General features: G+C 42.1%; 1 protein-coding gene and 1 long non-coding RNA gene across 5 annotated transcripts in view; both read right to left on the reverse strand.

Moving 5' to 3' along the window:
• Nucleotides 1-14,435, reverse strand: part of LOC138403671 (uncharacterized) — a 331,305-nt gene that overhangs the window by 25,700 nt on the left and 291,170 nt on the right. The window lies entirely within an intron of this gene.
• LOC117990994 (SET domain-containing protein SmydA-8-like) overlaps nt 1-14,435 on the reverse strand; it is a 40,925-nt gene that overhangs the window by 25,700 nt on the left and 790 nt on the right. For 2 of the 4 annotated variants that reach the window (XM_034978511.2, XM_034978510.2), the window contains exon 1: nt 11,763-12,059. The exons of the other annotated variants lie outside the window; for them this stretch is intronic. The gene's annotated coding sequence lies outside the window, so the exon portion shown is untranslated. Of the gene's footprint in view, nt 1-11,762; nt 12,060-14,435 lie in introns of those variants that run through there. 4 annotated transcript variants of the gene reach the window in all.

Raw genomic sequence — 14,435 nt, forward strand, 5'->3', positions numbered from 1 at the left:
AAGACGATAATTATATATAACACGATAAAGTAGTCCTAATCCTATCTAACTATCGTAATCCTAATCCTAATATTCCTAAAAATGAATCACTGAATGTGTTGCTGATCGCAAATCTTGAGAACAGCTGAACCAATTTCGCTAAGTACCTAATTCTTTTATTATAATATTCCTTGAAGTACGAGGATGGTTCTTACGGAGAGAAAAATTTTAAAAATTGCCTGAAAAAGAGTCGACCGTAAGGCGGTACGAAGTTTGCCGCGGCAGCTAGTAATATTATAAATGTGAAAGTGTGGATATTTGGATGTTTGTTACTCAATCACGCAAAAACGGCTGAACGGATTTAAATGAAATTTGGAATGGAGATAGATTATACCCTGGATTAACACATAGGCTACTTTTTATCCCGGAAAATCGAACAGTTCCCGTGCAATTTTGAAACTTATAAATCCACGCGGACGAAGTCGCGAGCATCAGCTAGGAGGTATAATAATTACTTATCTCTGTGACTTTAGTTTACTTTCTAAGACGGACCTGTACTTTTTCAACTTACGTGACGCATTCTATACATTCAGCCGTTTCGATTGTTTATTTACATACAATACAGTTCACAGCCGCGATGTGTTTACTGCGATATATAAATGACTCAGCGCGTTTTGTTTCGCAGAAAAATCATAAACGAACACAATTCAGTATGAAAATTCTTTTATGCTGATTTTAAATTGAATGTGGTTTTAGTCACATCCGGGATACGCGATCAGACGTGCATCATTCCCGGGATTTGATCTCGCACACCCGCTCTCGCGCAATCTGATATTATGAGTCATAGACATGTGTCCGCTATAGCTTAACTTAACTGAAAACCGCTGCCGTGCCTATAGCGTACCATAGCGTTATTGTCGTAGCTAACAACGGTTATCAGCTAACATCTATGACGAACCACCTGACAACGCAACGCTGCCAACTGGCAACTGACAATGCATTGTTTGGTTTTTTGGTAACTAGAAACGCAATAATTATGCCTTCTCTTTCTTTTTTTCACTGAAAGCTGAGAAGGAGCGGTTATTGGCTACCGGCTTAGTAACTAAGAACTTGATAAACCAAAGCCGACCTTATCTCTATTAAGCTAAGGCTTAACTGTACAAGTACTTGTCCATTACACTTTTGTTGGGGAGGGATTCAAATCAAATTCCTCGGAGGGTTCAGTGGACTGTATTTCTTTCTTGATCACATTAATTCACAATTTTCAAGGTTCACAATGGTTCACGGTACTTCTAGTTCTGAGATCTTCTTCGTTCGGAAGCAAGAGGCGAAGTGATTCTATACAATAAAATCGATCTTATATTTAATTCTCCCACTCGGCAAGCGCATACGGTCATACCGAGCGGGAGACAAGGCGATCGCGGGTGGTGAAGGCATAGCGGGGAGCGGGGGTGTTGGCAGTAGACCAATCAGCGTCAGTCATCGCCGGCGCGGCGCGTGGCTCGAAGCTCCCGTCCGCAACATTTCTCCCCTCAGCATAGCTCTTGCATTGCTTCCTTTTCTTCGTCAGGACGGTGAGCTTCTTCTTGGATCGAAGAAAGATGCGGTCTTGATTTCTTACAATGACGTGGTGTGCATTCACATTTGGTTCCGAACGCACCACAGGTTTACCATCCCGAGGTCTGCATTGGGTCGATGCAAGCATGCAGTTCTTGACTAGTTCTTTGCCAGCGTGATCAGTGTGCTTGATCGGATCACAGGGATTGCTATGTGACCAGCCTGCTGTGCTGTGTTCGACTGTTAGCAGTGGCTTCTTAGGTATGCTATCAGCCCAGTTCGCTGGCCTGGCATCCAGATATCTTGTTTGTTCAACAGCGTTGGTTGGAGCTCTGACTTCGTATAAAGTATGTTCACGGGATCGCACTCCCCTCGTATTGGAATAACAGGGGAGTTGGAGTTCTGCTGTTTCTTCCGTTGCTCTCTCGTCTTCTTTCTGGATCGGATCGTAAGTTGATTTTGACGAATCAACTAAGGCGGCGACATATTCATTTCTGACTGGTTCTGTTGAGTCATAGGTGCTTAGGTGGAGCACGTGTTCCTCTCCGTTGCTGATCGTGGCTCGAGGTGCCGTCCCATGTATGACCCAGCCAAGCTCGGTACGTGAAGCTGCAGGTTCGTGGCGCTCTCCGGTCAGAAGTTGCTTCGTCACGATTAGCTCCCAGTTGTCGGAGCCAATAAGCAAGCGTGGTCGGGCTCGTTCGTAGCACACTTCACTTGGATCCAGTGCTTGGATGTGTTCGTACCGCAGGAGTTCTAGTGGTATGGTCTGGTGCAGCAAGTGGAAACGTTGCACGGTTCTGGCTCGTATGACATGCGAGGCTCTTGTGTTTTTGCCTCGTAACTGGAGCTGGACTGTTCTGCTGCTTTGTTCGGTCTCGGTGGAGTTAATACCTCGGATGTTAACAGCATTAGCGGGCCCTTTAAGGTTCAGTTGGTCCGCTAGATCTTCTTCGATGAGGGAAATCGTAGAGCCTTCATCTAACAAAGCGTAGGTGTTTATTTCGACGCCGTCGGAGTTCTTAACGATGACCGGGCACACCTTGAGCATAACATTGCATCCAGTCTTCGTGTTGGTGGACGTTGAGGCTACTACTTCCTCCATTTGTTCTTGTGAGGCATCCTGGTTCGTATGCGATGCCTCGCTTGCAGGGCTTCGTTCGTGCAATAGCGGGTGGTGCGAGTGAACGCAGCCGTCGACACCACATTGCTTCGCCTTGCACTCGGTTCGTGGGTGGTTCTTCGTTAGGCATTTGAAGCAAACTCTGTTTGCTTTGGCCCAATCCCAACGTGCGTTGATGCTCATGTCCTTCATTTTCTCGCACTGTGGTGGTTTGTGGTCACCACCACAGCACTGACACTGCTCTTCGTCATTGGCAGCGAACATGTTGGCATCGTAGTTCTTCCATGTTGTGGATGCAGTTCTTGCGGATCTCGGATGTGGTTCTTTGTGCTTCAACATCGCTGAAGCTGATGGTTTAGAGTAGGTGAACTCTAAACCTATAGCTGCCTCGTTGTTCAGAAAGCGAGACAAAGTTACTATGTGCGGTTCTCTTGGGCGACGGTTTTCAGAAGCATATCTGGCGAAGCTTCTTCTTAGGTCAGGTGGTAGTTTGTCTACGATGTCTCTGGTGAGCATTCTGTTCTGGAGACATCCGTCGAGGCCTTCAACATTGGTGATCGTAGCCACGATGTTTCTCACTTTGACAGCGAAGACGTTCAGTTCGGTTGTAGTCGGTCCCAAGGGTGGTAGAAGCTTGATCTCGTCTAACGCCTTATCGATCAAGGCTTCTGGTCGGCCAAAGCTCTGTTCTAGAGCTTCCATAACTTCAGTCGGGTCACAAGCCGTGTACAGAAGCGAAGCAACGGCATCTCGGGCTTCTCCTTTCAATGCGTTGCGCAGGCGTTGCATGTTCTCGATCGGTGAGAACTTGTGAAGCCGCGTCGAATCTCGCATGGATGCTTTGAACGGCAGCCATTCGTTCTCAGACCCGCTGAATGTAGGTAGCTCCGTAGATGATCGTGGTGGTGGTCGGTATTGGCTCATTTGGTTGAAACATTCCACCAGGGCTTCTAAGCTTCGGTTTCGTGAGTGATTCGGCGTTGGTGAGCGAGTTCGGCGATCTTCGTAATAGTGTTCGGATCGGGGTTCGGTGATGTTCGTGCCAGGTCTTACAGGGGGTGCAGCGGCGGGAGGGGTTCGGGTCTTTCGCGCAGGTAGCCGGTCGGTGGGTGGCTCCCCTCGTGTACGATCGGCGTGACGCAACCAATCTTCCGTGCGCAAGTTCATGTTGATTGCTTCTTCAGGCCCTCGTGTGCTCCCTTGGTCATCGTCCTGTATAGCAGCTAAGTCAGCCTCTAACTTTTTCCGCACCAGTTCAGCTTCGATCTCGAATTGCTGCTGTTCGATCAGTTGTTGTTGTCGTAACTGACGCATTTTAATGGCGGCAAGTCGCTCCGCTGCTTCGTATTCAGCTTGTTTCATGCGGGCAGCCGTACTCGCCGTGGATCGTTGCGAGCGGGTTGATCGAGTTGGTGATGGCGGATGAGCATGAAGGGAGTGTTCTTCAAAGGCCCTTCGTGTATCAATGATGGATTCTTGCCGGAGACCGGCACTTGTTGATGGAGACGACTCCATGAAGCGGATCTGAACAGGGCGAGCTGCGTCCGTCGCGCGAGGGATCGGTTCTTGCGGCGCAACGTGCTCGTCGTGTTCATCTTCATGTTGTGAGGTCTGACTCCTAGTTCGAACCATCTTGATCTTCGGGTCTTGAGCCTTCAGTTCTTCAGACTTCGGTTCTTGAGACTTCGGATCTTCAGGCTTCGGATCTTGAGGCTTCGGTTCTTCTGGTTCTTGATCCGGCACGATGGACCAAAGATGTTGGGGAGGGATTCAAATCAAATTCCTCGGAGGGTTCAGTGGACTGTATTTCTTTCTTGATCACATTAATTCACAATTTTCAAGGTTCACAATGGTTCACGGTACTTCTAGTTCTGAGATCTTCTTCGTTCGGAAGCAAGAGGCGAAGTGATTCTATACAATAAAATCGATCTTATATTTAATTCTCCCACTCGGCAAGCGCATACGGTCATACCGAGCGGGAGACAAGGCGATCGCGGGTGGTGAAGGCATAGCGGGGAGCGGGGGTGTTGGCAGTAGACCAATCAGCGTCAGTCATCGCCGGCGCTGCGCGTGGCTCGAAGCTCCCGTCCGCAACAACTTTGATCTATCAATTTTAATACAGTTAGCCTTAGAGTAATAGAGATAAGGTCCTCTTTGGTTTATCAATCTTCGTGAAATGTTTTTGGTTAACTGGATTGTGTCAAACTATTCGTGCAGGCGTCCACTATAGTTTGACCTATGTCAATGATCATTTAATTAAACTTTGCTGCTATGAACTTAAGGTTGTGATTACTTCACGATATTCATGAAAGTAAAATTGGTTTTATTTTAGTGAATATGCGCGCGCTAGCTATACAGACGGTATTGATACGGCAGCTAGCTTAGTTACTACTACGGAAACCGCTGCGCGTTGCGCATATTAAATTAGTTGAAACACAACTCTGATACCGATATTCGGCAACGGTTATCAATATTGGTATTGAAACTAAATAACTGTTGATTAACCGTTGCCAGAAATAGCCAATAACGCCCATCTTTAATGAGTCAAACAAGATTAAAATTATATCATTTCTAAGAAAATTTGACCCCAATTTTAACTATCAATTAATTCATAGCCACGACCACTCTGTCAAGAGTGGACGATTGAGAAGAAGAATATTCAGCAAACCAGGATGTCGTCGGTCTCTTCGGTCGGTTCAGGTTCGATCCTGAATAGGCATTTCTTACTTTTCAGAGCAATTAAATCACTTGCTTTAACGGTAAAGAAAACATCGTAAGGAAACCTGCGCATGGTAAGAGTTCTCCATATTGTTCTCAAATGTGTGCGAAGTCTGCCAATCCGCACTTCGCCAGCGTGGTAGACTATGGCCAAAACCTTCTGTAGAACTTAAGGTTTTAATTCGCATTAAGTACGAATCTATCAAAAGGAAAAGGTGACTGACTGACTGACTGATCTATCAACGCACAGCTCAAACTACTGGACAGATCGCGCTGAAATTCGGAATGCAGATAGCTATTATAACGTAGGCGTCCGCTAAGAAAGGATTTTTGAAAATTAAATCCCTAAGGGGGTAAAATAGAGGTTTGAAATTTGTGTAGTCCACGCGGACGAAGTCGCGAGCATAAGCTAGTATTCAATAGATTTATAGGTACCTAACTACCTACTTAGGATATCTCAGAACGCGTAGCAATTCGATAGAATAAGTAGAATATATAATTCATCATCATCATCATCAACCGATAGACGACCACTGCTGGACATAGGTCTCTTGTAGGGACTTCCACACGCCATGGTCTTGCGCCGTCTGAATCCAGCAGCTCCCTGCGACTCGTCTGATGTCGTCCGTCCACCTAGTGGGGGGTCTCCCAACGCTGCGTCTTCCAGTGCGAGGTCGCCATTCCAGCACCTTGAGACACCAACGTCTATCGGTTTTACGAACTATGTGCCCTGCCCATTGCCACTTCAGCTTCAGAATATACAATTACCTACGTTATTTTAGAAATTGCAAAGTTTGTCAAAACGAACTTTCATTGTTTCAAAACTCTGCATGATAATGTTGGAAAAAGAGGATTGAGAAATCAAGATAAATTAGTGTCTGATAGGATCTCCAAAACATCATTATACCAAAAAAATTGTTACTCTATGTGCATAAATTTTTTTAACAAATTGCCGATGGAGATTAAAATGCTTCCATTTAAACAATTCTGTCATAAATTAAAAAAATGGTTGCAAGAAAAAAATTTTTATGCAGTGGATGACTTCGTACGACATATTAAGGCTTAATTTCGAGATTTGATTAAGTAATTAATTTCATCAATGTAAGTAATTTATTATTAAGTTAATATTAACAAGCACTTAAATAAGACTATTTTAGGTTTTCTCTGACATCATATTTTAATTTTATTTTTTATTTTTTAGTACCTATGTTAATAGTAACTAAATGTGTAACTGACACTATTGTAAAATTGCGCGCCATTGATGGCAAATTGTAATTGGACTTTTATATGTTTAAGACCCTATTTACATACAATTTTGCAATTAATAAACTTATCTTATCTTATCTTATCTTACGTAATATTATTTGCAAGGTATCTCAGGAGCAGCGTTTCCGTAGGACGTAGATAATAATTCAAATCAGGCCTTGCTTTGAATGGCTGCCAATATATGTAAATAAACCGATCTGCGCCGAAATATGGACCAACTGCGGCGTTCCTGTCAAAACAGTGCGATATTGCTATTTGACGGATGCCAGCTCGCAAGTCGCACAGTGCCACCATGGATGTACTTAGACATTGAAATATGTATGGTGCTAAATAACTAAGTATAGTAATTGTTAGTTTGTGATTTTTTTTATGTTTCCGTGTATTTTATTATTTATGTTTAGTTATCATTAGTTTAGTTATCATTAGTTTATGATTCCGTGGCGTCACCCGGTTCAGGGTACCAGCTGAAAATCAGCGCTGTATGTTCTTGTGCAACAAGGCATACAGCATAATGCTGAGCTGGGACCCTTTTTTCGGGTTGTGCCACACAATATGACAGTTTGTTCCGGCGCTTCTTTTGCTTGTTCTCAGGTGGAAGAAGCGCCGGAATAACCAGCTCTTAGCTTTAAGTTGTAATGTGTGGCACAATTGCATAAATAAACGTCTTTTCTTTCTTTCTTTCTTTCTTTCTTTCTTTCTTTCTTACTAAATAATCTACAGTACGCGACACGTGGAGATAGCGATCGGGGTATGAGGCGGGGGGGACGCCCCGCACGTCACCTGCGCTATCCGCGCACCGGGTTAGATACTGGAAAATTGCGGCAAATTCGAAAAGTATCAGTATGGCAGCCCCAAAATTAGTATGACAGACCTTTTTTTATTCGTGGGGAAATCCTCATGGATACCACCGCACCCGGGGAGGCACGGAGGTTATGTCGGACTCTTACCGACTAAACCCCCAAATTTAATAGAACAGAAATAAAAATAAGGAATTCTAAAGTATCAAATTCGGTTACTCCAGGTCGGTTATGCTAATTTTGAGGCTGCCATGCTGATATTTTTTGAATTTGCCGCGCTTTTCAAGTATTTTCTTTCGTTAGCCAGACTAAGAACTACATCGCATAACGCACACAATGCGCAAAGGTTATAACAGTAGATCAAGTATGCAGCCGAAACTAATGTACCTACATCGACCTTTAGAATGTCATTTTGGCTTTGTAGAGCGTTGTCTCTGTCACTCATACCTACATGACGTTTTGTCGGTCTCAACGACAGAGACAGTGCTCTACAAATCTGTTATCTCCTTCTAAAAGTCGATGTACATTACTTTCGGCCGCATACTGTACTTACCGCGAAACGACAATGAGGAACTTTTCTCCGCGGCCAATAGTCCCGCGTCTGCGCAGGCCCTAAATATGATTGAAAATCAAGCATTTTATTATTCAACATTTTGTTGAATTTCAATTTAAAAATCATCGGATTCAATAAACGCCCACGCAACAGCGATAATCGACACAAAATAACTGTAAACTTACAAAATATTCTCAAATTAACAACTTTATCTTCCAACCGTGATGTTTTAGTACGTGATCTCATAAAAAGTTACGATATGCTGATGTGTTTAGAACGTGGAGTCGTATTGGCACATGTGTTCATGGTACATCTTCGTTGTTTAGGTATTATGTACCTAGTTTATGAGTTATGACGCCGTAAAGCGCTTCCCGGCCCTCTGATGTCAGTCCAAGTCCAAAATTACCAAATGTTTCGCAAGAAGAAGTGTTCTGAGTATCTTGTAGGTAAATGTAATTTTGTATGTAAATATGTTCAAGATCTTTCTTGACACAGACAAATTCCTAAAAATCCGGCAACGCATCGGCGGTGCCTCTGGTGCTGCAAATGTTCATGGGCGGCGGTAATCACTTAACGTCAGGTGACCCGCCTGCTCGTTTGCTCGCTATCTTTATTTTTAAAAAAAGCTTTGGAGTTACTCAGCGGGCGATGGAGAGAGCTATGCTTAGAGTTTCTCTACGTGATCAAATCATAAACGAGGAGACAGCTGAACGGGTGGCGAAGCTCAAGTGGTATAGTTAAAAAAAAGAGTTACAGAAAAGGCATTCCCAACCAGTGGTAGATGCATTTGATTCAAAAGTAGGTAGGTAGGTACTTGTAAAAGTTTAATTGATAAAAATATTTTGATTTATATAGACGTTGGAAATTATGATCCCAAGTTGCTAGACTTCCACGTCCACACTCCACACAAGTAAAGTGGAGACAAATATGATTTTGCTCGTCTATTTCATCCATATTAATGTCACAGTTTTACTGTCTGTCTGTAAATCCAAGCGGACGAAGTCGCGAACATCAGCTAGTGATAAGTATGGTGCGTTGACAGATGATACAATGAATGGTACTAAAATTTTTACTGCTATGAACTTCGCTAGCACAGAGCACAGCACAGCACAAGCACAGAGAAGGACCCCAGCAAAAAAAAAACAATGCAGCGCATATTTTCCCTTTAGGAATTGAACCCCGTATCTCGCACTTACAGGAGCACAGCGATCACCACTGCGCCAGCGAGGTCGTTTTAAAGCAGAGCATCAGGCAATTAGGCGTGCAGTGCCAAGATACTGCAGCTCACGGTGCACGTGCACGATTTATGAGCGCGCGCCGACACACGTGCCCCGAGACGGGATTACGTGACAGACAAACAAACAAAATATATATCTGTAGGTATGTATGTACTTACTAGCTGATGCCCGCGACTTGTTTTTGATTGGTAAATTAAAACTACCTGACTATTCATAAGCACTTTTAAAAAGTTTACATGAATAAAAAAACATTCTATTCTATTCTATTCTATTCTATTGTTCAAGTGTACTTAGCGAACGGGTCTGGTTATTGGGACGAAAGAATCCAAAATCGAGATTTGGGATGAGACAAAATCTTCCATGTGTCACGTTTCCGAGATACAAACTATCAAAGTTGTACTGGTGGCTAGACTATTGTACTGATGACTCCACCAGTAAGACTTTGATAGCTTATATATCTCAGTACAGATACGCATTAGGAATACAATCAAATAAAATTATTACGGTTAACATTAAATCTAGCAATCAAAATCATCGTAATGTGTTCAGTTTGCGTTTACTGGAAACGGAGAATTAATTTAGGAGCTATCAAAACATTGAACCAGCGCGCGCGGGAATTGAAATGTTATACCAATAAATCGGTTCTAGCTAAGCTAGTTATCTCATCTAGGGTTGTCACAGCATCACTATTACAGAGATAAAAATAAATAAAAAACTGTCAAGTGCGAGCTGACTCGCACACGGAGGGTTCTGTACCATCGTAACTACAATGTACTCATGTGCCTACAAGATATAACATGATGTAGCTACCTACTTTTAATTTTGTTTAATTTGCATGATGGCCATTTTGAAATTCGCCATCTTGGGTTTTTATTATTTGTGTTTTTAGCAGCAATAAAATACACACTTTGTGAAAATTTGGACTTGCTATGTAAGTGATACAGCCTGCTGACATACAGACAGACAGACAGACAGACAGACAGACGGACGGACAGCGGAGGCACTCTTCGTGTATTGCAGCCTAAAATCCGTTGTGTTTCAGTTCTGTCTGCAGTCCCCACTGACTGTCATTTTTAGGATTCCGTTCCCGTAGAGTGGCCAACGGGACCCTATTACTAAGCCTCCGCTGCCCGTCCGTCCGTCAGTCAGTCAGCGGGCTGTATCTCATGAACCGTAATAAATAGGTAGAGAGTTATAATTTTCGCAGAATATACCTATTGCCACTATAACAACAAATAGGTAGTAGGTAATTTAAAACCGGCCAAGTGCGTGGCGAGCCACGCGCAGTGTAGGGTTCCGTAGTCACAATCCTCGAAAAACAGATAATATACCTAACTCCTTAACCTGTGAACCCTACTTAGCCATGATAGTTTTCCTTTAAAATTGATTATATATACTACAGGTGAATTTTTTCACGTTCCTATATACTACCATTAGGCTGATGGGGGGGACGGGGGACGACACTTGACTCTAATAAAAATTAGCACTTTAAAACATCATATTTTACAAACGGATCTAGAAATCGAAAAATGATGTTCCCACACCCACAGCAGGTAGATATTTTTAAAAGACCAATTCAACGATACCCCACACTATGGTGTAGAACAGAAAAAGAAAATTCATCCCCACTTTACATGTAGGGGAGCTACCCTAAAAAAAATATTTATTAACATTTTATTTCACCACTTGGTCGGCGTGATTGATATTTATACCCATGCCAAATTAAGTCTCTGAGATTAACCGAGGACGGACGGACGGACAGACGGACGGACATGGCGAAACTGTAAGGGTTCCTTGTTTACATCGGAACCCTAAAAATGGTCGCCCTGGAATTTTAGATAATTCCGCCTTCAATGTGGGTTTACGTCAAACCGCGGGCTAATTTAATAGCTATCAAAACAAACCAACGCTCAAATTGAATCATTAAAGCGATAAATCCGTTAAGGCCCGGTGCTTTAAATCACGCCTAGGGTTCCGCAGACGGGCATTGACTAACCTCCGTTTTAAATGTAATTTCTATCTGTAATCAGTAGATATAGGTTACTATAGTATACCTACGCTGTGTTCAGCGCTTTTTTTTATTTTAAAGAATATTAGCCAAGTTAATTGCTGTCCGCTCCTTTAACCGTTGAGCTCTCGAGGCTCTAAAGTTAGATTTTTACTTGAATTTCTTGTTCTTGTTTATTTTTAGATCAGCTAAAGAACTATAAATACATTAAGGTTACCTTTGTCTTAATCCTACTAAAAGTCCTGGACTTCTAAACCATTGCTGATAGTTTAATTTAAATATTATTGGCTAGGTATTAAAATATTTGCATATTTTTTAATCAACATAACTAGATGCCTAAGTATTATAATAACTTTTTAGTTTTTAGTCAAAATAAATCGCAAATAAATCGTTATTAAAGACCATTAAAATGTTAAAAAATTATCAGGTACCTAATAAGTATGTTAAAAAAACCATTTTCAGACACGGTAAACAACTAAGTACCTAGTTAAAATAAAAATTCGAAAAAATAAAACAAACACACCTTAAAAAATTTAGCACCTCTAAAGTCGAACAAAAACTCCAAAACCTCAAGTTACCAGGAAGTTACAGATAATTTTTTACAAAAAAAAAAATACTATCGTCCCAATCCCAAAAACACTGACGTCTAAATAAAAAAAAAGTTAAATTGTCGCGAAAATAATGGCGGGAGATTTTCCAATATGTCTGACACGACCGAATCGCGCGCACAACGGCCCGCTAACTATGCCGTCTCGGGACTTGACACAATAAAGTTTTAAGCATCCAGAAGGAAGACCGCTTCGCAAAGCGTTTTCATGATGACCAAACGACATCTCGATTTACGAGACATTTTGTTGAATTTAAATTGGTATAGGGATGCTCAATACAACAAAAATATCGATTATTATTATCTTTAAATATATAAAAGGAAAAGGTGACTGACTGACTGACTGACTGACTGATCTATCAACGCACAGCTCAAACTACTAGACGTATCGGGCTGAAATTTGGCATGCAGGATAGCTATTATGACGTAGGCATCCGCTAAAAAAAGGTTTTTTGAAAATTCAACCCCTAAGGAGGTGAAATAGGGGTTTAAAATGTATGTAGTCCACGCGGACGAAGTCGCAAGCATAAGCTAGTCGAATATATAAAGAAAAGTTCTGAATCACACACTGACTGACCCATAAACGCCCGCCCAAACACTTGGAACTAGAAACCTGTGCACAAAAGTTCATAAGAATGTCATCATGATCAACACATTGACGGCTCACTACAGAGGACGGGTCTCCTCTCAGAGTGAGAAGGGTTTTGGCCATAGTCTACCACGCTGACCATGTGCGGATTGGTAGACTTTACACACCTTTAGGACCATTATGGAGAACTCTCAGGCATGCAGGTTTCCTCAGGATGTTTTCCTTCACTGTTAAAGTAAGTGATATTTAATTAGGTACTTAAAACACAAATAACTCTGAAAAGTTAGAGGTGCGTGCCAGGGATCGATCATTGAACCCTCGACCTCCGATTAGAAAGCGGACGTCCTAACCACTGGGCTATCACAGCTTGTATATACTTACACCATAAGAATGTAGACATGGAATATCTAGCTGGATTTTTCGAAATTACCAAGGAATATGGGACAAAGAAATTTATATTTTTCACTGAACCCGCGGGTGAAATCTACTTACCTAGGTATATCTGTTCTAGAAGCATCTTTGAGAAATTAATTTTGGATTGAGATTTTAAAACTCATATAATAAAATGAGCTTATCACTAAGTTCTCTTACTACCAGTAACGATATTCTCACGGAAAATACCAATCGTGGTGTGCCTACTTATTCTGTTTCAAGTCTGTTTCTTAGTTTTTATTTAATATCGGAGAATACTTAAATATTAAAAACTCGACGCCCGTATCAATCAACAAATCATCGATATACATAAGTACGTAAAACATCGAGAGAACATCACATCGAACAAAACTTTTTAACAACTCTAATTTGGCAAAGGAAATCAGCTGCCAACAGCCAAACGTTTGAAATGTCTGGAGACATGTAGACATAGGTACTCATTCCTTTCACGATTTGCTTTCAAAATCAGGCCAACTTTTAGGTCTTGGGAGAATGGTTGTTTGCAACGTAGGTGAATCTCAACTGCAAAATATTTAAAGTAGGTGACTACACAAAGCTCAAACTGTTCTTATTGCATACCAAGAATCAAGATGCAAATATGCAACGTGTAGAGACATAGAGGTGGATAATACGTTGACGGATGACAGAAGTGAGTGGCAGAAAAAGAAATGTTGTGCCGACCCCACGTGGGATAAGGTAATAGAAGAAGAGATAAGGGACGTCATCATCATTATCAAGTATTATTTTAACGACCTCCTTGGCGCAGTGGTAAGCGCTGTTGTCTTATTAGTGGGAGGTCCCGGATTCGATTCCCGACAGGGGTTTGGAACTTTATATTTTCTAAATTTCTGGTCTGGTCTGGTGGGAGGCTGCGGCCGTGGCTAGTTACCACCCTACCGGCGAAGCCGTGCCGCCAAGCGATTTAGTGTGCCAATAAGATGTCGTGTAGAAACTAAAGGGATTTAATTTAAAAACAAACTGCCCTTACAGGTTAGCCTTCTTTCATCTTAGACTGCATCATCACTTACCACCAGGTGATATTGTAGTCATGGGCTAACTTGTATCTGAATAAAAAATTCTTAGTATCAACCGATAGACGTCCACTGCTGGACATACAGGTCTCTTGTAGACTTGCACATAATCCACACGCCCGCCACGGTCTTGCGCTACGCTGAGTCGTAGGAGAACCATTATCACAGTATCTAACCGACATAGCTCAGCGGGTTGCAAAGCTGAAAATATCCCCCCTTTGGCAAAATACCGGACCACTTGGTCCAAGTAAAATTAATATATCTTAATAATAGTACTATGTGGCTATAGGTCTCAATGTGACGTTGAGAAGACGATGAGATCCGAGACGCTCCGAAATAGCAGAAATTTTAATGACCCTGCTTTGTTTATGATTGTTCCTGCCTCGACGGAGGGGCGAGACACCGAGATAAATATATACCCGTTTGATCACATAGGAATTTTTACTGTCAAAGATAACAATAGCGTACGCTTGGACAGGAATTTAAAGCTGTTTACACACTAGTCTGTCACACAATCAAAATTTTACCGACAATCTA

Source organism: Maniola hyperantus, chromosome 19, assembly GCF_902806685.2.
Source record: "Maniola hyperantus chromosome 19, iAphHyp1.2, whole genome shotgun sequence".
Taxonomy (NCBI): domain Eukaryota; kingdom Metazoa; phylum Arthropoda; class Insecta; order Lepidoptera; family Nymphalidae; genus Maniola; species Maniola hyperantus.